This window comes from Pongo pygmaeus, chromosome 3 (genome assembly GCF_028885625.2).
Source record: "Pongo pygmaeus isolate AG05252 chromosome 3, NHGRI_mPonPyg2-v2.0_pri, whole genome shotgun sequence".
NCBI classification, from domain to species: domain Eukaryota; kingdom Metazoa; phylum Chordata; class Mammalia; order Primates; family Hominidae; genus Pongo; species Pongo pygmaeus.
The window spans coordinates 125,942,826-125,970,148 of record NC_072376.2 but is presented as its reverse complement, the minus strand read 5'-3'; the positions used below and the strand labels follow the sequence as shown (position 1 = coordinate 125,970,148).

General features: G+C 35.0%; 1 protein-coding gene across 25 annotated transcripts in view; it reads right to left on the bottom strand.

Annotated features, from left to right (window-relative positions):
- ANK2 (ankyrin 2) overlaps positions 1-27,323 on the bottom strand; it is a 683,028-nt gene that overhangs the window by 236,202 nt on the left and 419,503 nt on the right. The window lies entirely within an intron of this gene.

Here is a 27,323-nt window from a genome sequence, read left to right as displayed (position 1 = left end):
ATTTTTACACCTACCAGGCCAGCTATGCATGTCAATGGAGTGAGGGGGGTGAGGCAGACGGAGAGCAGGGGAGGGGGTGGTGTTGTTTTGTTTTTCACCATGCAAGCGGCCTGCCTCACACATGGACTTAAGTTCCTGCTGGGTAAAATGTCTCTACATATGAGAATTTTTGCATTACTCAATGAATGCCTTTGAATCTTTTTATTTCCCTCTTCTCTGTCTCTTATTCACACAATACTAAATATTTTAATGAATCTGCTTTATCAGCAGAACAGATAAAAATTATTTTTGTAATTGCTTCAACCAAGTGGAAACTACTTGGCTTATGTATACTGTCTTTCTCATTATTGTTACAGAAAACAATTAGCCATCCTTTTAGCATTCTTTTAACATGTAATATTCATTGGAAACACATCCATCAAATGGCTCACCTGACACTGGTATAGAAGTTTTGGTTTTTATAATTGTGTAGTTTGTCATTATTCATGATTGTGCCACATAAGAGCAAACATGTTGATTCATTTATAATTTGTTTTAATTTTTAGTGTTTTGAAAATGTTTTCCCCAGCTTTACAAACAATAATCAAGATGGCTTTCAACACCATCCAGTCTTTGAAATCATATTACAGATTTTTGAAAGAAATTGTTTCCCACTGAGATGAGCATAGCAAATATACATTAGATATGCTGTATGAAGCTAATTACGATCAAAATCAAAGCTTTGTGATGGACTTATATGGATTAAGCTTTATTCCTGCATTAGGTTTTCCTCTAAAACTATATATATATATATTATATATATATATACACACACACATATATACAAAACTATATATTTATATATAAAATGTTATACGTTATATAGTTTAACTAGTATATAGTTTATAAAACCATATAAAATATATTAATGTAAATATATTATATATAATTATTTGAATATTAGTCCTATCCTTCCTCATTTGTTATTTGCATGTATATACAGCTTGTTTTGCAAATCATTTTAAACTACTCAATGCAGGGTCCAGACTTAGATTTTGTATTATCCATCCACATGCTATAAATTAAACATTAAATATCTAAAAAAGTATTGAATTGGAAGCAATTATTTGGGGAAAACAGGATGTGGAAGATATTTAGAAACTAACCATATCACATTTGATAGACTAGAATTTTCCTTTCCAATATGTCTTTTTTTTAAAGCTAAAAACCATTTGCCATTTTTTTAAAAAAAAACATTAAAAATAACATTCCTGAAATACCTTTCTCAGATTTGAGTTCACAAATCCCTAAACACTCAAATCTGAGAGGGACATTTTTGTATTGTTGCTTTCCACAGGACCCCATGCTGCTTTTTTGTCAATCTGGTTTTGAATAACTCTTCATTCCAGAGTTTATGAGCCTTAAGTATCTTGCTTATTATAAAGTTCCTATCCTTACAATCCAGTTTCTGAGAGGCATTGCCAGTATTCAGTGAAATTACTTTAACTTCCCAGCTATAGGTGAAGGTGTCTCTTAAAATCATGTTCTAAAAATTACTGACTGAACCAAAAATATTATGACAACAATGGAAGGGAGCTCATTTCTCCATTCATGTTAAAAGGAACATAATCTAAACCTTTTAAATGTTAAAGTTTTAAGTGAAAGTATTCACAAAGATGATGCTTCAAAATCAGTAACAAGATTAGACTGTTGGCTGGGATACACCAAGCAAAGCCTTTCATGTTGCCTGAATAATTTTATATAGACTAACGATTCATCATAATATGGTAGTTTCTCATCAAATTTTCCATATATTTGAACCATGTAGTGTAGGATTTAAGTAGGCTATGATGTTTAACGGTGTATTTATAAGTTCTTTTACAAAGATGTGGTTTTAACTTTTTTGTCTCCTTCTATAAAGTTCTTAGAACCTGGAGAAGGTCTGTGGTCCACAAAGTCTTATAATAGGTGAATATATATGAACTATTTTATTCAGAATATAAACCCAAAACAAAGAATGCCAACCAAGATTTTTCCAGCTATTGAAAGAGATGCACTCCCCCACGCACACTTTTGGAATTAGTGTACTATTTTAAAAACATTCAATAGAATCTTCAAAATAGAATTATGTCCACTTAAAACACTGGTTGTAAATCCTAAAAATTATCTCTAGCCTCCTCACTTCATTCTGGAGCCAAGGTCTGAAACTCTGTACTTACACATGGAAAAGGAATATTTAACCACAGCAGATTCAGGAGATGCCCCTAGGTGCTAGATGAGTAATTTTGCTGTGCTTTAACAGCTCGAATTGTTTCCTGGCATCTTTCTGTCTCATTAATACATTACCCATTCCACCGCCATGCCTTTAATTTTACTTCTTCCGCCAAGCATGCCTTCCCCCTCCTCCATCAGTCCATGTTCACTGTCTCCTTCAAAGCTCATATTAAAGCTTTCCTTTCTCCTGCAAGTCTTCATTACACCTGTGTTATTAGGCCCTTAATCTGTGTTAACATCTTTTTGAATAAGGCTGCGACTACTATCAGCTCTCGCTCTTTACAAGATATGCCTGTTTTCTCTGACCAATGTCCTCCCATACCTAAATATGCACACTAGTATTACATGTTTGTGAGGTAAATGAATAAAAGGCAACCACAGATAGGGACGCAATTCATAATATCAATATTTAACTGGACTACACTGACCTAAACGTCTTTTTTTTTTTTTTTTTTTTGCAGATTAACAGGAACAGATTTAATAATTTTAAACATATTTAAGTATGACAAATATTTAATTTCTTTTCCAGATTTTCAATAAACCTCCCTTTTGGCCTTTGAAAAAAAGGTTAACACCATTTGGGGTAAATTTTCCTAGAAAAGAAATTACAGTGCTTTGTTAAGAAGGAAAAAACCACTGAGAGTATGAACCAACCAAGTAACATGCTGACAACTGTTGGAATACACTTTCCCTAAATAACTAGTTATTTGTTTTCTTCTACCCTCCTCTTTCTTTTTCTTCATCTCAGGGAAATCATCTCATGCTTTCTCCAACAAAGAAACTTTCTGCTTGATGAATATAATAGCCATACTCCTATGATTAGCACTGTCCCAAATATGCCATGTAGTGATCCCTGAACCCTGCTGCTAAAGCTTAGTGCCCAAACAGGGATGGGCCAAGGAAAGACAAATACAAACACCTGGTGCTACTGTGATGGCTGAAATTTCCTATTTTCTGGCTGAACAGATTTAAATTACCAACCTGGAACCTGGAAAACATCATAGCTGTGAAAACAGAATTTCCTATGAGCAGCTGCCTATGTGTGATCACTTCAAACTTTGCCGATGATCAGATACTTTCTAATAAAAAATAAAAGTGTAAGGGGTGTGCAGAAAAGGACCTTACTTCAGAAGTTAGTTCTATCTTCCAGTGGTTCTATCTAGTTCTATCTTCCAGTGGTTAACTAAGAGTGGCTGCCAGATAGGCACAGATAGTGGTGCCAGATAGGCACAGAAGCTTGGGTGATGTGACAACCTATATACGTAACATTTTGTCAAACTGAAGGAAAGCTTAGCAAATACAATGCAGCACCATCCTTTCATAATCCGCCAGTAGACAGTCGGGATCTCTGTGGACATCTGACAAAGAATATGCTTTCTGCCAGGGCAGAACAATGTCACCACTGTTTTTCAAAAATGCTTCAAAGTCATTAGGGCAAATTACTCAGAAAGCAAATATTTGCATGTTTGACCACACTTAGAGCAGGATACTTGAATTTGATACATGACTTAGAAAGTGAAATTCAAAGCCTCCATGACTTGACATATTTGCAATATCTCCTTAAATTCCCAGGCACTTTTACTGTTATTATTTCATCTGTATTGCTGTGTTTCAAATCCATCATAAGAGAAAAGCGATTAAGGACTGAGAACAAAGGCTAGCTTCTCAGCTTTAATCTTCTGAAAGTTGCTGCTGAAGTTCCTATGACAGCAAATCTAAAAATCATTCGCTGCAGTTTTAAATTTCACCTTTTAAATAAGAAGTCATGATTACAGAACCATCAGGAAACTAACACCTTGGAGAAGAAATAGTCTCAGTTCCATAATTTAACCTAAAGGGATGGATCACAACTCCTGAAGTGAAGTTTTGAAAAGACCTCTTAGCTAGGATTTACTAATCCCAAGTTTTGATTCCACTATGAATTTCTCTGTGTGGGCTTTTGTAACCTTTATCAAATCTGAGCTTCTATTTTCCTGTTTTTAAAAAAAGAAAATTAAATTCGATAGTTGTTGGATCCCTTCCAGCTCTGAAATTTTTCACTTCTATGACACAGAATATGTAACATTTGAACACACACCTAACACAAGGCCATAGTTGAAGGTGATCACCTATTTAGTCCATTTGCATGGGGAAAAAAAGGATAGGAATCACATGGTTTCTCATTCTCTGGGCTTGCTTTGCTCAGTAGTGTTTCCCTGGTAGACTCACAGGGAGGATGAAAACACCACTGTGGCATATGACAGACTCTTTGTTAATATCCAGGAGCTCTTTTTCAAGGTGAGGACCATTTCACTCTTATTCCACCTTTGCTGAGTATTAGCCTCACTTACACCCTGCCACATCTTTTACATGTCACAACTGTAAACTAACTGTCGCCTGGAAACATTCTTACTCTCCCAAACTGGCTTTGCAGGACAGCTTTATAGGACTTTGTAAGACAAGTCTTTGCAAATCAACTGTGTAAGCTAGTTTTATTTTCCTTCAAATGTTTTGATTAATTTATGCTTTTTTTTTTTTTTAGACGGAGTTTCACTCTTGTTGCCCAGGCTGGAGTGCAATGGCGCAATCTTGGCTCATTGCAACCTCTGCCTCCTGGGTTCAAGTGATTCTCCTGCCTCAGCCTCCCAAGTAGCAGGGACTACAGGTGTGCACCACCACGCCTGGCTAATTTTGTGTTTTTAGTAGAGACGGGGTTTCACCATGTTGGTTAGGCTGGTCTCGAACTCCTGACCTCAAATGATACACCTGCCTCGGCCTCCCAAGGTGCTGGGGTTACAAGTGTGAGCCACTGGGCCCGGCCGATTAATTTATTCTTAAAGGGCCAGTGCTATCATATTAAAAAGACTGAAAAAAAATTGCCATGAGTCTTTAAAGTGGCAAATCAGAATGTTTCACTCAGAGTCATAGAATTAAATTTTTTTCTCTCCTCCAAGATCCAAGGATTATTCAAGAATATCACACAAATTTAAAAAGGTCACGTAGAGTTTCTCTTAATCTAAACTATCATGTGCAAAAAAAATATCCTAACGTGATATTTAGTCAATACTTTATATTTTTCAGATCATCATTAATATACAAGATCTATGTTACCTTTGCTGAATTTAGAAATCTGCTTCGATTACTGTCTGCCCTTCTCCCTGTTTTTGATCATGGCAGCTATAATTCAAGACTGATTGTTTCACTCAAATGCGTTTATCTAATTAAATTAATCTTTGGTTATCCCTATTGCACGCAGAATTCTCGATGCCCACATAGTCACGTGAATCCAAGGACAAGTTCTCCTGTCTTTGGGAATTACTGACCTGTGGAAAGAAAATTGGAACATTCTGTGCAATAATCAAGGCAGAATGTTATTTTCTTCCATGTTTGGGTACATTCAATACAATTTATTTGACTAAAAGTTAAACACATAATGATTTTTACAAATTGGCCCTGTTTATAACTGATCAATCAGGAAACTGTTGCATAACTTATGGATCTACACTAAATTCCCTTTATGGACATGTGGCATAATTTTTCTAATTGAGGTCAATATAAATGACTTTTACTGTTTATGCTTTACACAGATTAATCAAAATGAATATTGCCAAGCTATTCATGTGCCCACAAACATCAATTAACCAATTTAATTTTACATTCCTTCCAGCTATTATTTTCATTCCACACTGCTGCCTCTTGACTTCTGGTACATAAAGGACAACATTCTTTAATAAACAGTGCTAACAGCTTGCATAGCTTTCTGAAGGCTACTCCACACAATGCCCAACACAAAGTGGTCACTCAATAAATGTCGCTGACTGACATTAAAGAGACTATGAGGACAGAAGTGTAGGGTGGCCAAAGCAAGCCTAAGGGGCCATTTGACTAATTCTACGTTCTATCACATTGGACTGGATTTTGAAATGCAACGTGAATAAAACAATTTAGCCACTGTGCCCTCCTACTTATTTTGAAGACAAATATGTGTGTACAGAATCCCCCCAAACTGGTTAACTACTAAAGCAGGGGCTTCTCCACAGCTTTTTTGAAGAGAGGGTCAAGTGATTAAAATAAAAAAGCAAGATGGGGGCTTCATTACAATCTGGCTGTAATAGCTATTTTTTGAAGCCTAAGCCAGTGTATAACTTATAAACACTTCTAGTAAGTTTCCATCTGGCAACCAGCTGATCGAGATAATCTGAAAAGTACTCAGTTAAGGTGATTTTAAAATGAATGGTGCATAGCATGAGAATAGATCAGTTAACGGCCAAAGTCTGGTGCCCACAGGAACAACAATCTTAGAAGAGGTGTGGCTGTTCACGGTAGGCTGGGGAGAAAGCTGCCTGGCTATGTTCTATATATTGCACGCCATGGTTGTCCAGACCTATCTATCAAAGAGGACTCACATGCCATGGTAGTTAGACACACTGCTTGAGCATCTAGACAAGAAAAACGGGAGTATTGTACTAATGAGCATTTATAATCAACCTCCCCAAATAATGTCTTACTATTAAGCAAATGCCGCCACGAAGATCCAGTGAACTATTCATGACTAAGGGTAGAAAATAAATATTCATTTATCCTTTCCTACTACTTATGTCTATTAGCATTTGGCCAGTGTTTTCCTTTGAAAGTTCATAGGCATTAAGCTACATATATTTATATGTTCAGTTTGTATACTCACCCTAGAGATTCTAGAGAAATAACAACCTTTCATAAACTTTTTGGGCTTCAACACATGGATTTAAATGTTTTGATACATTTGTCATTACCAAAAGATTTCTTCAACTGTAACACAGAGCTCAGTTCTGTGTAATCCTATACTCAAATATTTTAATCTATTGATTTCAAAATATTTTAAAATCCTACTTTCCCTACAAAATACACACATATGACATTTGAAATTAAGCAAGAGACATAGACATTGAAAATACACTTCCAGGCAGCAGCCAGGCATTCATCAGTCAATAACAAACCTAAGTTCAAACTAAATATCTGATGCTGGTTCAACTAGAGCATATATGAGTATTTATTTTAGAATTACCAATTAAACCTGATTTATTATGAGGATAACTGATTTTCTTGTACTATGTTGAAACACAGAATCAACTAGGCTCTTCCAGTTGTGTTACACTGACATCAGAGAGTTACTGTAAAATATGGTATTATTATTATTATTTTAAACAGCATGATGAGTGTGCATTTAGTCAAGAACAGTTGCACTACAATTATGGAATGATACATAGACTAAATTCATTTTCTTTCAAAGACAGAAAACTTAGAGCTCCAAAAAGAACTTGAATTTCATTGTCCAACTTCATTCATTTGGGTTTTATTTCAGGATCTCTTTAGAGTAAATGTATCTATACACTTCAAGGTATAAAGAATTATTTATGATCCTTCATATATTATTCATACTGAAATAAATATCCTGAATATATATCATTTGTTCTCTCTGGAAAATGGGAGAATTATTTTCAAGTTTTCAATCTTGCCCTACTTTTGTTTGGAAAACAAAATCACTTTATAAGCAATCAAAAACTCTGGAAATACAGTCATAAATATATTAGAAAGTCAATGCTGTTATTTCATTCTTCCAAAATTATGTTAATGTGGTCTTATGTCCTCTAAGCTCCATTGCTATTAGCTACATGCTGCTAGAAATAAATTCTAGATGGACACTATCAGCTGTCATTTTGAACTTTGGTGCTCTCATCTGTATAATGATAAGGTATAGTAAATACACTCATGCTGACGTTTATATGTGTTTAATATTTACTGTCAGAAGTTTATAAATCACACTTAGGTCCACATAAAATTAATCTTCTCTACCAGAAGAGAAAGGAAGGAAGGAAGAAGGAAGAAGGAAAGAGGAAGAAGAGAGGAATATAAATATGATTAAAAATGCAGATATATCTCTAAAAATTAAGGGTTTTTTTCTTTAAGAGCAATTATTAAATAATATTTTTAAGAAAAAATGTTTTCCTTTTCTACTAGTTCTTTAGTATTTAAACATGCTCAGTGCTTTCCTAAGCCAATGCCCTTCTCAAACCTGCTCCTGGCCCAGTCTTCTCTGGCTCAGAGAACAGCAGCCCTATACACCTTGCTGCCCAAGCTGACGATCTTGAAGTGTTTGACATTACCTTTCCCATACATCCAGTCCTGCAGAGTCTACTTTTTTCCATCCCTTTGCGACTATTTTAGGTCAGTGATTTATTTCCTGACTGAATTACTGTAACTGTCTCCTAAAGAGTTTACTGGTTCTAGCTTTGCTCTGTTTCAATCCATTTGCCACGCGCCTTAGCCAAGGAGATCTTTCCAAAGCTCAGACCTATTCAAGGAACTCCCTATAATCTTCAAGATAAAAGCGAAAATCTAGGCCGGGCACAGTGGCTCACACATGTAATCCCAGCACTTTGTGGGGCCGAGGTGGGTGGATCACCTGAGGTCAGGAGTTTGAGACCAGCCTGGCCAGCCTGTAATCTCAGCACTTTGAGAGGCCAAGGTGGGTGGATCACTTGAGGTCAGGAGTTTGAGACCAGCTTGGCCAGCATGGTGAAACCTCGTCTCTACTAAAAATACAAAAATTAGCTGGGCCTGGTGGCACGCACCTGTAATTCCAGCTACTCAAGAAGCTGAGGCAGGAAAATCCACTTGAACCTGGGAGGCAGAGGTTGCAGTAAGCTGAGATTGCACTGCTGCACTCCAGCCTGGGTGACAGAATGAAACTCTGTCTCCAAAAAAAAAAAGCCAAAATCCTTAATAATGTGGTATGGACTCCTATCTGAGCTGATCATTCTTTCCCCAGTTTTTGTTTTTTGTTTATTTGTTTGTTTTGAGACAGGGTCTGGCTCTGACACCCAAGCTGGAGTGCAGTGGCGCTCATTGCAACCTCCACCTCCCCGGGCTCAAGCGAGTCTACCACCTCAGCCTCCCAAGTAGCTGGGATTACAAGCATGCACCACCACACCTGGCTAATTTTTGTATTTTTGGTAGAGACAGGGTTTCGCCATGTTGCCCAGGATGGTCTCAAACTCCTGGACTCAAGCATTCCTCCCAAGTTCTGGGATTACAGGTGCGAACCACCATTCCTAGCGTATTCCAGTTTTCATAATCTCATCTTTGCATTCTCTCCCTTGAAATTTCTTCTGGACTTTTATTAATAACTATTCCCCTGGATCACCTCCCTCCCTCTCAGCATCTGCAAGACTCCTCTTGGAAGCCCTACCTGGCCAACAGGATTAGGAGCCTGCTGTAGACATACAGCCATCATGATGATTGTTACCCTGTATTTTAATTGTCTTTTTATGAACAGACACTATATTTTATTTGTCTGTTTGTCCCTAGTACTCCTGATAGTACCCCTATATAGCAGGCACTCATAATTGATTACTGACTAAATGAGCAATTAAAAAAACTTCCTTCACATATTTAAAATATGAGTGGTTTATGCAAACATTTATTTCATTCTTCTCACAAATATTTATTCAGCACTATACGCAGGCCCAAACACAACATTTAAATAAAAAGAGACAAATGCGTATTATTACTGATGTACTCACAGAAATGCTTTAATGAATCTCCGAGAATAGCAATCTGCAGTCATTTATCCAATTACCATTAAAAATGATTTTGTTTTGGTCACATTACTATTCTGTCAGTTCTTGTATAATTATATTTTCAGATGTTTGATTTTGGTCCAGGCACCAAATCTGTTGGTAGCCATCTGAACATGAGGAGGAATGAAAAGAACAAAAATGCCAATGGCCACAAAAGCATCAGTAGCCATGAACCACAAGATGGTTCATGAGGTAAGAGTAAGACTGTTGATCACATCATGGATATTTCAGGATATCCATCAATGTGACTATAAACATATGGAGAGTAATCATTGCTAATGTCAGGGAAATATAATTATTGTTCTCTAGAGGTCCAGAAGGACTACTCTTATAAATGTCTATACACACACACACACACACACACACACACACACACACACACAGCTCTATGGTTTGGCCATCATTTGCCTCTACGGTATTACATGTAGTGAAAAGCTCTTTTCATTCCACTCTTTCCACCTGTAGAGCTCCTCTGCATTCTTTCGTTATTGGTTCCCCTTTTCCAGTGATGGATCCATCACTAGATCCCTGCCTGACCATGATATCTAATCCTCCTCACAGCTGTCACCTCTGTGTGGCCATCACTTTACTGACATTGCCTCTTATCTATGACACTCACTTGCTGCTCCTCTCTCCACAGTTTTTCTTTATTTTTCATAGGTATCTTTACTTCTAACATGTCTTACCTTCAAAGCAAATGCTAACCTTTTAGAGACAACAGCCACCAATAATATGGCATCTCGTAAATGCAAAAATGCCCCACAGTTATCAGCCTACAATAAATACTCACAGAAAGATGTGCATTTTCTACTTGTGTTCATGACAACAACCCATTCAAACACCCGGGTGGAGCTCTCCATTCTTTGCCACTATGAAACATCAGTAATTCAGACATATGCTTGCTAACTGTAGTAACTGTGCATCCTGAAGAAATGGGTACCATAAAACTTTGGTCATGCCACTTCTAATGTCTAAAATTAGAATTTCCAATTTTTAAGTTTCTATGGTTATAAAATTGATCTGACTTCATATTTTGATAACTCAAACTATATGGCAAAGTTCTAATCTGATTTTGTCAAGTTTTACTAAATACAAAGGTCACATTATATTTAGTAGACCAAGTAGACAGTTTAATTTTGTCCTAAATTCTCCCTAAAAAAAAGAATTATCAATAAAAGAGACTGCGGCTTTCATTAACCACTGACATTTTAAAATGTCGATTTTACTGAAATACGCCCTTTCTATTTTAATAACGTTTGATTTTAGCTGATCTGGAGATCAAGTGTTAAAAAACATCTCTGATAAGGTAGAAGGTAGTTTTTTTCTCCTTGCTCTGGAACAAGGAGAACATAGTTCAGTTTATTATTATTCCACACTAAGATAAGGGGGGATCAATTTTCCTATGGTATAAAGATGTCTTCCAGATCCTTGACCTCATTGTTCAGCAGAGCACAAGAGGCATTCAGAGATCTCTTTGCACTCCCCAACTTTTCGTATTTGTTGTGAGTAATACCTCAGTAGCCCTTCTTTTTCATTTTACTTTGAATTTTGTCCTAGGGTTCTCTCTGTGGTTGCAGTGAGAAAAAAAGAAAAAGAAAAAGACAACTTTCAGGAAATTTTAGAGCTACTTCCATTGCAGTTTAATAAACTAACTCCAAACTAGCCAATCATATGATACTTTGGGCTGGAACCTACCTCACCTCTCTTCTACTCTAACAAGAGATTCCTGTTGATGACATCTAAGACTTAGAAATCGGCCTTGGTGCTATTTTGATCATTGGAGGTGCTAGTAGTATAGACGGTTTCAGCACTTGATAACTCTAGCTCTTCTGTCCTTCTTCTTCCTGCAATCTTATTATAAGGGACCTTGCTGTAGTGTAAATCACATAATAATTCTTCAGAGACTCCCCCCGCTATTTTGTTTGTCTGTTCCTTGAAAGGTTAGAAATATTTTTGTGTAACTTGGTGATATATATTTTTCATCCCAGCTACTCTTCTTTATAGCATTATAAGGTCAGTTGGAGAAGCACAGATTCAAGTCATCTGGGGTCTTACCTCTTCCTTCCTCTTAAACCTCACTTTTTCCATTGGACAAAAGGGAGTTATAATCATTTCTACCTCATGGTGTTGCTAAAAAGATTAAAAAAGTCAGTGCATCTTAAGTACTTCGGACAGTGTCCGGTATATAGCATTGCACAGGAAGCTAACTATGATTATTTTTCCTCAACTCTATTCTTTTTTCTATTTTTGAATCAGATGGGTCTAAGGTTTGTTTATTATCTGCCCTACGATTTAAGTTAAAAATACTACAAATCAGATATTACGTGGTAGTATAGCATGGTTTAGCAAAAAGTCATGGGCTTTGGAATCTGGCATCTGGGGTCTGTCACTTAAGGTATTTATTTGCCATGAAATTTGGGGGGTAAATCTTTTTCAAGCATAATATTCAAGCATAATTTTCTTCCCCTAAAAAATGAGATTTAGAATATCTACCCCATTGTGAGGATTAAATAATATAATAAATAATTGTAAAAAGTTGAGTATAGAGTTTACATGCTCTTATTCTTCTCTGGATCAGTTTCTCATGCCTGGGACCCTTGATACATCTCACCTGCTGTCTCCATTCACCTCTAATTTCAGAATAAAAGGTCAAACCTTCTTCGACTTCCATCTAATGTTGACTCATAATGAAGTCATCTTCAGAAAACTAAGGGTTCCTGCTCTCCTATCTTACCGTTTAGGAACAAGTCCTTATACTTTCACCTATATCTAGAAACAACCAATAATTAAGTTGCCCTCAAAATATAACTCCATTTTTCTCTTGCTGGTGTCAGTGAGGAGAATTAACTCTTACTTCTGAATTTGGCCTGGATGACCAAAACTCTAGTGCATCTCTCCAGCTGGAGGGCTGCCATGAAGAGGTTTGTAAGTATAATAATAGTACAACTCCGAAGGTAGAATCATCACAGCATTTTTCTTTCTCAATAACTGAAGCTTTGTCCCATAATCAATATCAGCAGGTAGTATCATGATGGCCAAGAACAAATGATCAGCCCTTTTTGCTTGATTCCCCAGTATTGATGGCTGCTGGAATTCCCCATTGCTGTATCCCCCTGCCGGAGTGAGAACCCCAGTGTTGACTGTTTCCTACATTGTGGATGAAGCAACTATGTGATACCATGCCTGGATACCCTATAGGACCCAGGATGATCTACTCTAGATCAGTTCTCTTCTCCCCACCCACAGATATAATGTCAGATCCCAAATGTTCCTGTCAGAGCCATCTATCTCATGGGCTCTGTCTGGCTGAGAAGCTACCATCATGCCACAGGGTCCAGTTCCAGGGTAAAAAGTAGTTCTGTGGAATGATTCTATAACTTAAATTTCAGTACTTTTTAATCTAAAAAACTTTCTATCAATTTCACATACTTATTAAAAGGATCTATCCCTTGGTCAAATTTTATTCAAATGATCATTCCCTTAAGTACATTTGAAGTATGTACTGTAGTAAAACTGCAATACTGTAACTTCAATATGTTGAAAACTCCAGGAGAAAAAAGTGAAGGGAGAGACATTATTAAAACATATAAAAATGGAAATGCATTTTGATAAATACATCTATATAGAATACAGACAAATATGTCCACATATATACATATGTGCATATACATCATATCACAACAATTCCAAGGATGAGTATTCTCAAATAATCTACTCCAAAATGAGCTAATTAGAAAAAATAAACCTCTTATCAAGTGGCATTACACCATATGGTCTGATAGTTGTGACATCTCTGAATAGTTTTCTATTTTTTCTTTTATATGGTAAAAAATATTTTCCTAGTTGACTTTACGACTCTGTTCAGTCAAACTCTTGACCTATCCAGTCTATGGCATTAAATGATAATTGAGCTCAAAGAGGAAAGGGGAAAAAGAAGAAAAAAGCCTTTGAACCCTTAATCCTTTTGTCTATACATTTCACTCTTACATCTTGCCCGGATGTGTTTTTATCCCTGAATCTTCTATGAAAATGCATGTGGTTTCACACAGAGAAAAACGGCTTCTTTAGGATATGTGGGATCACAAAGATCCTATTTAAATCTACTGTGCTTTAGTGTGCAGGAATGTTAGGGGGCTTTAAACTCAGTTACAATATACTGCTTGTTGCAACAGAATTGTGCCTTTGGTGTTCTGTTCTACAGGTTTGTCTCCACTTAGGAGTGTATAAAGTCCTTTGACATGCCACAACCACTTAGACCAGTTTTTAAAAGTCTAAATGAGCTTCACACTTCTACTTCTTGTTTTACTTTTGCATTTCAATGATATGCATGTTTTTAGCAGCTTTCAAACAAGAGAAACCTACAGATATCAGGGATCAAATGTTTTATAAGTCATTGGAATACTGATATGTCTAACAAGGAATAGAACCTAGATTTCAGTAATGCAGCCTATTCCCAGACAATTTAGATGCCTGGGTCACTGATGTATACAGTTTTCTCATTGCAGGGGCTTAAGTGACATGCATCAAAGTCAAACCGAAAGAGAACAAGGAAAGTTACAGAGCCTATGCCTCAGGGCAGCTAAACATGCCACCAATAGGCACTGAGTGTGAACAAGGCTCGAGATGAAGGGGAAAGGAAAACAATGCAAATAGGAGTTATGAGAGAGGATTGCCAGCCTAAAGTAGTAGACTTCATGTATCCCAGAGGAAAGTTTCAAGCTTTACAAAGACTAGGAAATTTGAATTGAAAACAGGAGGATTAGTAGTTAATAAAACTATTCATTAAAAACTGTTGTAGTTTTTAAACATTTGTGTGACTTTAAGATGGAAACACAGTACATTAACATTTAAATAGAAATGGTACAAAGGAAGACCAAAATATTTTTCCAGAAATTGTTTTGTCTCATCCTTCATAACATCTTTAATTTCCTTGTTAATTTATAAAATTGAAAATAGCCATAAACAAAGTGTTCAAAGCTCTGGTTCTGTTTCATTCTCAAATAACTGTTTATGCATTGGTACAATCTATGTGTTGCCTAAGGAAACTTCTCTTCCTAGGTTTGATTCAGGAGATTAACTTCTGACAAATTTGAAGTTTAAGTTTAGGACACAAAAATATTTAGGATATTTAGAATCAGTAGATTATCTATTATGTCTTAGGCAAAGGTGATGTGATATAGAAACCTATGGTTATTAGGTGCATAGCAAGCTTGTCAAATCCCATGACATCGGGGCATTAGGCTGTTACTGGCTGGATGGTGTTCTCATCCTGCATATTAAAACCTCAAAGTACATGGGCTTAGGGAAAATACCTAAAGTTCTCCCAGGTAAACACACTCAGTTGTCACTATACTGCTTAGGTATGTAAAGAACACGCATGTAACTTAATACAGGTACTATCATGGTCTTTGATCACAGTTTGCTCAACTTGCGGTATCATTATACACTTGACTAAAACTGAAAATTTAGTTTCATAAGTGAGCATATATTACATATTTAAATATTTTACCAAGATAAATTGAAACAGACAAGTGAAATATTAAAGACAAAGAAAACAGAAAAAAAAATTTTACTGAGTTTGGCCATGCTGTAGCAAAGTTAATGAAAATGAGAAATGGAGCGCCTTTTTAGGAGGGACCAAGGGAGAGATTTGTTAGTTGTAGGGTTCTATATGTATGTGGAGAGCAACTGCTGCTTATGGAAATTATTAGACAATCAAGTGTGATAAATAAAAGACAAAGTTAGTTTTCATCCTACTGAACCCTAGTTCAAAGTGGAAATAGGTCTCAGTTATAAATTATTAACACTGAAACAGAAAGAGCATATTATACAGATACCTGCACAGATTTATGGCACGTCTTAGTTGCACAAAGAAGTGGAAGAATAGACAGTTATCTAAGTAATTCAAACTAAATAAAGTTATAATTTTGCAAAACAGAAGAGAGATAGAAAGTGGTCAATGTCAGTTGCAATTGTTATTTTCAACATCATGTAGTTAATATCACCAACAAAAATTTTTAAAAATCTACTTCCACTCACTACCTCAAAAAAGGGTCTTTTAAGTTTATTTTACTCAAAAAGGAATCAAGAATAAAATAGTAAAATAAGAAATGCATTGCATCAATGCCAGTATCATATATCTCAAAAGTACAATGTTCAGTATCATGCAGACATATGGTTAATAAAGATCGACTTCAGATATTTGAAAAATGGTACTATGAACAAAATAGTTTTCTGGTATTTTGGTTATATCATTTAATATACTATATAGAAGCTCCTTGCATGTGCCATTTCCTCAAATAATAATTTATGTAAAACTTGCAGTCATACGTTTAAAACAAACAAAAAAAATTCTGTTTTGCACTTGTAATTCCATTTATCTTTAGAATAAACACCTAAAAATGGCAATTTCATAACATAATCTTTTTTTCTAAATACATCTGGGAGTTCAATAGCCAGCAAAAATCATTCCAAGTTATACAAAGCAATTGTGTCTCAACTTTTTCCGTCTATGATGACTTAAACACAATGGGTTAATTTTTACAGAATTCTATAGTTGAAAACAATTTGCTAATACAATTTTTGACAGTTAAACACAAGCTAGATTGTTGATTGCCTTCATACTAGTTATAATTTCCACATTTCTTCTAGATTTGTTCATTGGAATTCTACTATAAAAAAACTGTCCCTTCTCCTCCACTTATTTACTTATTTATTCAATTATTTATTTCTATTAGTAAAGACCCAGGGCTATTTCTTTTATTCTATGAGTTACTATTTATTTTTATTGTTATTTTGTTGCTCGGATTTCTGTGTATTCAGTCATTGGGAGCTGCTTCAGGTTGAAATGCCCCATCATTTTCCGAGCCCATTCTTACTCACATCAGCCATTTTCCCAAGAAGTTATATTTTCTTCTGTTGGAAAATTATGTTTGGAAACCAAGATGCAAGCTAGGTTTGCTCATTGCTACTGAAGTATCCTTGCTTCTAGGCCCTCTAAGTGAAGGGAGGTAGGAAATATATGTCTGTATACACACAACATACAACTCTATGTATTTGTTTTTATATCTATCTGTGTATATATTAAAAACAACGAGTTCCGGTGGCTCACGCCTGTAATCCCAGCACTTTGGGAGGCTGAGGCGGACAAATCACAAGATCAGGAGTTCGAGACCAGCCTGGCCAACACGGTGAAACCCCATTTCTACTAAAAATACAAAAAATTAGCTGGGCGTAGTGGCGGGTGCCTGAAATCCCAGCTACTTGGGAGGCTAAGGCAGAAGAATCACTTTAACCCGGGAGCCAGAGGTTGCAGTGAGCCAAGATTGCGCCACTGCACTCCAGCCCTGGTGACAGAGTGAGACTCTGTCTCATAAAAGAAAATCAATAAATAACAACGAGTTCATATGATATTTTCATGGACATTTTAAATCATTTTACTAAGCATATTTCCTTTAGTCCTCTCACATAAAAAGGGTTACTATCGGTGATCTAATAAGTAATATTACTACGCGCATAAGTGCTCCCAAAAACATCATTTCATTTTAATCCTTAGAATTACTCTGTTTCATATATGTGTGTGTTTAAAAATAATTATCATTATTAACTCAGTTTACAGATGAGACAACTGAGGCCAGGGATCAGACATCCAGAATTTGGTAGAGCTAAGATTTGAATTAAGGACTCCAAACTCTAAATTTCATACTCTTTCTACTATACCCAAAGAGAAAGATCACATTTTTATTTATTGGCTTTTTACATACAAAGTCTCTGCAATTAATGAAAATAAACACCATCCTGCCACCACTTCAAACTTACCACATATAAAGCAATGTGTTTTTACTTTTCCTCTGACTTTCACATGAAATTTGTATTTCTGTTGATGACCAGCATTTTTTTAATATCATTGAAATATACAACTTTAAAGTTATTTTTATTCACTCTTCTCTTTTTTCTTTATTCCTAGTTGAGTGCTGATAACTATCCTGTTTTCCTCCTTGCTGCTCTTCTGGTATGACCATTCCAATCCAAGCCCTGTTCATCTCTCTTGGATTACCATTAACAGTCTTCTGGGTGACCTTGACACTTCACTTCCCCCTCATAATCCTTCTTCATCAAAGAGAACCTTCCATACCTGCTTATTTTTTGCTTCACTGAGTTCAGCTACTTCTTTGCTCTGTAGGTGCTCCAACTTTATTTCCAACCCCTTCCTTCCACTTTGATCATGCCAAGCTGTTCACCAGCTTCTATGTTCAACCTCTGAGGTACCCTCTCCACCTAAGCCAACCCTACCACCTACCTATCCTCAACTCCACAATCTCTCTTATAAAGCAACAAGCTATTTCATATTACATGCCTGTATAAAAACATCTCATGTACCCTATAAATATACACATCTACTACGTACTAAAAAAAAAACAAAAAAGAAAGAATATTTAAAAGTTATGATACCTAATCTAGCTCTGTACTCTAATTTTTCCATTGCCATTGACCTTAAATATCTATCTAAAAGGGAAGTTACTTGAGAGAAAAAATTTTTTTACTCAGTAAATAATCTTTATCTCTCAATTTAAAATTTGGCTCATAGCAGTTATTCAACAAATAATTCTTCCATCCAAGGGACTGCAATACCCTGAATTATATATATTATATACATCTGAACCGACTTTGGAAATACGGAGGATGCTTGATGGAAAAATGAAGCATGGCAAATGTTTATTTAAGACATGAAAGAAGATAAATAAAACAAGCATAATTTAAAAGAGCTTCTGTTTGATCGTAAGTGAAAATGTGATTAAAACTAAGAAGCATCATTCTCTGAATTTCTTGATCAAAAATAAAGTTTTACAAACTTTTAAAGATCATTGGAGTGACTAAATTGTTTCAGATGCTCTTACACAACTTACTAAAGAATACATAACCCAGAAGGCCCTCGTGTGAAGGCCAATTACAGTGATTAATGGGAATTAGTCTTAATTATCAAGTTTCCTTCAATGGCAAAACATTTGTCATATTAGCATATTACAAAGTCTTCTTTTATCTTTTGGTTCTCTTTTCTAGTATGAAAGCTGAAAGTTCTAAAATACTGCCCCTTGTATTGAAAGACTGAGTATGAGTGCTTGATGTTATATACAAGGGCCCTTATATTCGATAATGTGTTTGTAGTCAGAGAATTGGCATCTGCTACTGGGTCCTTTGTTGTCTCCCTTCTCCCCAGTAACGGTAACATGTGATTTCACAGATGACTTTTCTCTCTCCCACCCACACCCAAGCTTTGATTCCTGTCCCTCAGAGCCCACAGTGAAGCCCGATGTTTTGTAGGTGACCACCCTGAACAAAAGCTCCTCATTTCCTAAGTAACCTCTGTCCTCAAAGAAGTTACTGTTTCCAGGTAACCTGTTCCACTTACATTTTATTGGTTTCAGTCATTTTAGGATGTGACATGGTTTAATTAAGCATTCTGGCCCAGTTTGAGGCAGGAGCCATAAATGAGGAAGTTTGAACTACTACCTCCAGAAGAACTCAGGAGATTTATTTTCACTAGGCTGTACAATTGAAAGGTTTGTGAATTGCTGAGGTTTAAACGTTTACTGTGGACATTTGTTTATTACAGCACCCTGCAATTTAAAGGCAGCTACCATTACTGCCATCTGTAAATGATTAATTAAACAATTAATTTAATTAATAAAATGATTAATTAAACAATAATGATATTTCCCCGTGAATTTCTAACTCCTGCTGTTATCAGTGTACAGAGTACCTAAAAGAAAAGTGAGAATAAACTTCAGGAGAAATCAACTGTGGTTCTCAGGGAACCACAATAAATTTCTTCCTTCAAAATGGCTCAAATCAGTATCTGAAATACAAAACAACCATATAGCTTCATATGATTACTTCATTTTGTATATATCCTGTCTTAATAACTTCCATAAAATTTCATGCACCACAACAGGAACTAGTTCCTTCCATTATTTCATCTCCCAGGTAACACCTATTAAAGAAAACTTGCATCATATAAACAAAAATAGACAATCTCAATTCTAACATAATGGCACAACTAACATTTCATTAAAGTTATTTGTGAAAGTTCCTATCACCCAAGGAGGTCTATGAACTCCCTGGGTAAAGGTACTCTGTCTACGACACAGTGTCAGCTCAAAAAAATTTATCTTAAATGAAGAAAAACCTGGAAATTCTACCAACTGTCTTAATCATTTATAATAATAAAGGGAAGCAAAGAAACAATTAAAATGACACAGAAGCATAAAGACAGGAAGAATTCTAACAGATCTCAGATCCTTATCATTTTATAGATGCAAAAACTGAGGTCGTTTGTTTACCCAAGGTTATAGTGAGTAGACAGAATTAAGCAGAGGTCTCCTGAATTTGTTTTTATGGAGCTTTAGAAGTATCTGGTAATTTTGTATAAATATAATTTATTAACTTAGTAAACAGCTTTCTGGTATGTTGCCTGTTTTTTATAATCTTAGATCTCACTTCCACCTCTTATCCTGCTGAATGTCTTGAAAGGGTTATCAGCTAAACTTGGTTTCAAATGCAAAAATAATATTTGATCTTTATAAAATAAAAGTAAAGTAGATTATTAGAATTCATGTTTGTGAGATTAACATTATTTATTTACGAAAAAACAACATAGAGATTAAGTTTTTTCGTTAAAAAATAGACTTTTGGAAAAACCATCATTAATTACATTCAAATACACAAAGAGAGGTCATTTTCAGTCTTAATTGAAGGCTTTTTTTTTAAAGACAAACTATAAACAAGTGAGTTAAAATTGGTAATTAATAAGTCTCTATGCAAAAATATATAAAAAGCCAAGAAATACAGGTTAATGTGAAATAACACCATTACTCGTAACCAAATAAATTGATTAGATTAAGACACATGTTTATAATGATTGTCATATGCCTGATTTTTTTTTTTTTAAAGAGATGGGGATCTCTCTATGCTGCCTGGCCTGGTCTTCAACTCCTGGCTTCAAGCTCTCCTCATGTCTCAGCCTCCCAAAGTGCTGGGATTACAGACATGAGCCACCACACCCAGCCCACATATTCTCTTCCTTAATACTACTTACATTGTTTTCTATTGAGGTGTTCTCCTATGATAAGCAACATAATAATGATATGCAATGAAATAATTTCTCTAGAAAAAGGCTAAGTTGGATATAAATGAAACTCTAATGAGAGAAAAAAGAGTTTTCCCTGGCAAAGTTGCTAATGAAATAAAGGAACATGGAAGAAGTAATTCCAACTGTACATGCTAAAAAGTTCATTTCAGAATCCTGTACAACTGAGTAAGGAATCCCTTTCTGACTGCTCTGAAAGCTGTGGTGAACCAGAAAGAGAGTGAGAGAGCAGTTTCATGAAAAAAACAAAAATAGAAACAGAACAACTGACCAACCAAACAAACAAAAGATCCTGGCACTGTGAGAAGTCGAAGAGTTAGGAGTATTGAAAGAGAATATCTGAAGAATTAGGGGAGATAACTCATCTATGAATTACTTATTCCTTCTTTCTTACTAAATTAATGTCATATTACATAATTTTGAAAAGATCTATCCAAGTCAAGTACAAAACACAAAAGGTAGTTGTTGACTTGTGTTAGGAGTCCTAGAAGTGCTGACATCTCCAAAGGTTTGAGGCCTTCAAGGCTGCTAAGCTACCAGTTAAATCCCTAGGACACTAACTTGAGTTCTTTCAAAACAGCATAACCTGTTTAAGACATAATTTTAAATTCACAATGTAGTGGTCTTCCTTTAAAAACTTAGCTTGGATAACTTCTCCACCTGTTTGAGCTTAGTTACATAAAAGTCATTTACACACAACCTTATTTCCTGAAGATTATTCCATTAGGGCAAAGTTAGTCAAACTGCAGATCATGAAGTCTTGCAACTTATCTCTTAAACACTTGTTTCCTCCTTTCTGTGCTCAGAATTAATTGGTTATTACATAAACCAATTAGTCTTATTAAACTTTCAGAAAGTTGCCAGGGTGTCTCCTATCTACATATGAAAAAATTAGAGTAATACTGATTATTAGAAGTAAATCTACGATTGCTTGAAATTTCAAGATGGAGTAGAGTAGGGGTTGGTGAGGGAATGGAAATGTTTATTCTAGTCATTTCCAACCCTGGTTGGAATCACCAAGGGAGCCTTAAAAATATACGGATTATGGTCTCTTTTCCCTTCCAGTCTACCCCAGGATTCTGACTTATTATGAATGGGATAGAACCAGATGATTCTGTTGAGACTTTCCACAATAAACATTTAAAATCACAGCTCACCTTTGGCGCAAAAGGGTCACACTCAAATAGCTGATGACTTCACTAGCAATTTATGCAGAAATCCAGAACTGGAGAAAAGTCTTCTTTACACTTTTCTTTATTTTAGTATATAATGTCTCTGTGACTGAGACTATTGTAAAGAAGAAATTATTTTGAGAAATACAAATAAAAAAGAGTGGCATAATGGAAAAATATAAACACAAGTAGATCATTAAATATGGCATAAGTAGAAGTCTTAACTTCCTTGTACTTTCACTGACTCTTAAATCTTTCTACAAAATATTCTCTGTATTCATGATGATGTCAAAATGTAGTGTAAATATCATTATTTTTAATCAATTGGTGAATCAGGGGACTAATAAAATTAAGTTTGATAATAAAGGTAACGAAAGAATTAATTCTGATTTTTTAAAGATTAAAACATTCATATGAACACAGATTAATGTAATAAAATAGGAAAAAAATTACATTGAGTGTGTATAAGATTTTAGATTCCAAAAATAAATCAACTCCCTCATAGTAGCTTTTTTCAATTAAAATTTTCTTTTTCTTTCAACTGTCTTCTTAAAACTTACCTCAAGCCATACAATTGGTACTATTTTTGCCACAAATGCACAAATTTGACAGCTGTAAACCTAAGCTATTCGTCACCCACGCAATGGTCAAAAGAAGTTCTTTATAATTAAAAACTAATAAAAACTCAGCTTTATGGTGCTGGTGAAGAGTGTCATTAATAACGCAAGTCACTTATTTAAAGATAATGATTCTAGCCAAGAAAGGATTCGTGAACTGAGCTAAGAAAAGAAATCAGAAGAGTGATAAAGAAAAACATAATGGGTTTTAAATAATAATAATGATTCTATGGAAGCTACCACATTTAAATAGATATGGCTGAACATTTTTATTTAGACTCAAAATGGGAAAAGCAAATCAATAAAACTTTTGAATTTTCACATATAAGTGGACACTAGGACATAAGAAGAGCATCTGTCCAGATAAAACTCAAGACAGCACCAATCTACTTTATGTTAATGTGGTTTCTGGAAATACTGACATACTGATGAAGGGGTTCTGGGAAGTTAACATAAAGACAATTCCATGCAGGTTTTAAAAACTGTTGACTGGGATTTCCCATGTTTGCAGAGTTCTAGAATGTAACACATTATACAGTGCCATGTTATTCTGGCTGTGACTTGTATTTTTAATCACAGTGTATTTGGTTTGGTGTCCAGACATCTTTGTGCATACATGGTTCTTGACTAAGTGTTGCAACTTCCAGAGTTGGACTTCCCTTCAGAAACAGGCTGCTGAGTGCCCAAGCAGAAGGCTCAAAAATGAGAGGGATGACTAGGCTGTCCAATCTCCTCCTACACTGCAGTCCTCACCCACAGATCACCAGGGAAAGCATGCTCAGTTTTACACTATGTTTCATGTTCACTTTCAAGTCATTCTTATAACACAATTCCAAAGTTATAGAATACATTCCACTCTCAACTTGCAAATAAAACACTTTAAATTAAGAAAAAATACTAACATAACTTTTAAAAATCTTCATTTCTCCATGTCCCATTACAACTTGATGAGAACTTTATTATATATACTCAATAAGTATTATCATTGCTATCAATTAAATAACCAAATGAACAAGAAGAATGTGGTGGGGGGGGAGATTCCCCCAAAGCCGATCCTAGAAATAAGTCTTATTCTCACCAAGATAATAACTGCGTACATTTTTAAAAGCAAATAACTAATCAGAACCTTTTACTGTGAAATTAAATGAAAACAACTTGAAAGGAAGTTTTTTTTAATTTTCTACTTAATCCCATGCAAAATCACCTATCAGTTTAATAAAAGTAGATATGCAAATACATCTTGAAGTCCTAATAAAATTGTGACAAAAAATGATTATATATCATAGTCTGTAATTGCCAGTAATTGACCTCAATTTGAAGAGCAAATGTTGACTTCTAATAGTTGATTTTGCAAGAAATCTCATGAAATATTTTGGTGCAATTTTGATAGAATCCCAACACGAATTTACATAATTTCCCCCTCAAATTCATCGTTTAATTTACTATCACAGTATTTAAATTTCTTTCAGCTGTAGGAAGGTAATTTAGAAGTGAAGAAATTGAAGCATTGGTGGAATAAGTGATTTCCTTATAATCTACATCCAGTGTAGGTACAAGACCAAGAAACAGTATTACTTTTTTTCTCCAATGAACTTTACAGCCAGACAGACCTGGATTCAACTCCCAACTCTGCCACATGCTACTTGCGTGTGATTAAGCAATGTCCTTGTTTGTGAAATCCAGAGAATAATATCTAATATATAGGATTGTTATCATGGTTAACAGCACGATGTGTGTAAAGTGTCAGATACATGACCACATGTGTACTTAATAAATGATCATAAATATTTTTTCAGAAAATGTGAACTCTGGCATTTTAATAGTATAAATTAAAATAATAAAAAGAATGTTTTAAGCATCAGGATGTTAAGAACTAGTCACACATTTGCCTTTTAAGTCATATGATTCCAGTGAGCGTTGTAGACATTATGATTGATTGGACAATGGTTTGTCTGTGCTGAGAAATGGTGAACATATTGATTTATTTGAAAATTTATGGTGATCATAAATTTAAACGAGAAATATTATTTAAATATATACTTTATGTTCTTACTTATAAGTGTGAACTAAATGATGAGAACACATGGACACATAAAGGGGAACAACACACACTGGGGCTTATTGGAGGATGCAGGTTGGGAGGAGGGAGAGGATCAGGAAAAATCACTAATTGGTACTAGGCTTAACACCTGGGTGATGAAATAATCTGTACAATAAACCCCCATGATACACGTTTACCTGTGTAACAAACCTACACATCCTGAACATGTACCCCTGAACTTATAATAAAGTTTTAAAGTAAATAAAATAAATATATGCTTTACTTTCAAGAATAAATTTGTTTACTCATTCTCTAAAAATTATGTATTTTTCAAATTTTAAAAAACATACAGTTGGGAAATAGTATCTGGTTGTGGAAAGAATATTAAACTTGAAATCACTTTCTAGAACTAAGTCTCACAAATTTGTGAAAACACTGATAAATCACTTAACCATTTTTTGTTGGCATCCTGCTCAATTCTAAAATTCTCACATTCCAACATAAAAACTAGCAAAATCTGGACATACAAAGAAATTACTTGCTAATATAAGCTAATAATTAGAATAGAGATATTCTGATTTTTGTAAAATTCCACATTAATGTACTCTTCAGCAAACATACTAAATTAGTTTAACTCATTTTAATCTTTGCCTATTTGTTTAAAGCTTAGTTTTACTCTAGCTCTTCATAGTATGACACATACAATAGATATTTGGTACTATACCATATTTAAATATTAGCTAACCAGAGTATAGCCCAAAGAAGTCTGAACATATTATTCTAAGTTCTGCTTATAATGAGGTTGAAAGTAGATCTCTTAGTATATATTGTTTTAATACCACACCACTGGCAACTTGGTAGAGGGGTTATAGTCAAGTATGCAACATGTTTCAAGTTTACAAATAATTAAAATTAATTTTAAATGTTTTAAGGAGTACAAAATAATAATACAAAGATTATTTTAATTAACAGTGAGTTTACAAAAGAATATTAAAATAAAGATTAAATGCGACTGCTTAATTGATTTTAATGTGCAATATCTTTACCTTGGTAGAAATTCTTCAAAATCAGCTTATTTATTTTCTTTCAAGCCCCATAATTGGCTTTTATCTGCATTGGGGTGGATCTCATCTGAATTTTTCAAATAAACAGTTTCATTAGTAAGAGGCACTACAAATGGATATGAAAATGATATACTCAATCATCTCTACAACTGATGCTTTCCCTTATGATGATAAAGTGGCACCAGCAAATAAATGATGATAATTTTAAAATTACTTTCTGCAGATGGTATTCCAGAATGCCACTAATAGGCTACCATTTTTTTTCGTTTCTTCATGAACTATCATGAAGGTATGTACACCTTAAGGTATGATGTACACCTTAAGGTATGATGATGAGGTAAATTTTTCTTCTTTCAAAAAAAAATTGAAAACTGGTTCAGTGCATATGTGTGTGTGGTGGGGTTGGGGGAGGGATTGTCTATCTAGAAAATAAATACAGCCAAAAAACACACCCACTCTTTTAGCAAGTTTGTTGTGCTGTGTAAATATCTGCAGTAGAAAAGGGAGGAGGAGCAATAGGTGCATATGAAAAAAGAGGAACAAGGACAAATACTAGCTATGCCTTTATTTTCCTGATTTACTCTGGTTCTAGCTTAGATACAATATCTACATGTGAAGACCAGATGATCCTGTCATATGACCACATTACTAACCAATAATCTTGCCTGTGGTTGTGGATTCAAGCTAAAGCAATGCAGCATCCAAGCAACTGAGATTCTCAACAACAACTGGCACCTTTTAACAGTACAGCTTTTCAGTTTTCCTATTTGTAACAAGGTTTGGAAAGGGGAAAACATTCAACTAGATACAGAAACAAACCAGAGTGAGATCAAGTGATTTTCCAGGTGTATGCATGGTACTCTAGCTAAGCAAAGTTGCTAGGTCACAGCTGAATGCTGACAAGGGCTGCTAGCCAAGAAATCATATACTGTGTTTTGGAGAACAAAAGATAAAAAAGATATAATCACAGAAAATTACTTTCTACAATAATGTTCCATTTAGAGCATTAGAAACAGAACTGCAGTCGCTGTCAAGGAGGAAGTCAACCTCCACAAAATGGCTAATAATACTTTTGATACTAAAAAAAAGAATTAATGCAATCTTGAAACAACACGGCCTTTTAAAGGTCAGACAAGCAGTATTAAAGTTTTCCCCAGAAGGGAAATCATTATATACTGCTAATTTTATTTCTATAGCCTAATAACAGTCATTTGATCTAGCTGGTGGTGAGATAAGTAGTAAACTGAAATGCAATGAATCCCTATGCAGTAAGATCTCAACTCAATGTGGGTTCTCAACTGTCTTTCCAAAAATGAGGCAAAGACAACATCCCCCAAATTGAAAGGTAAACATATCTATTATGGAAGAAAAAAAGAGTCCATTGAGCACATGGATTATGAAGTATATGGATCCCCATTGCATCCCTAATCCC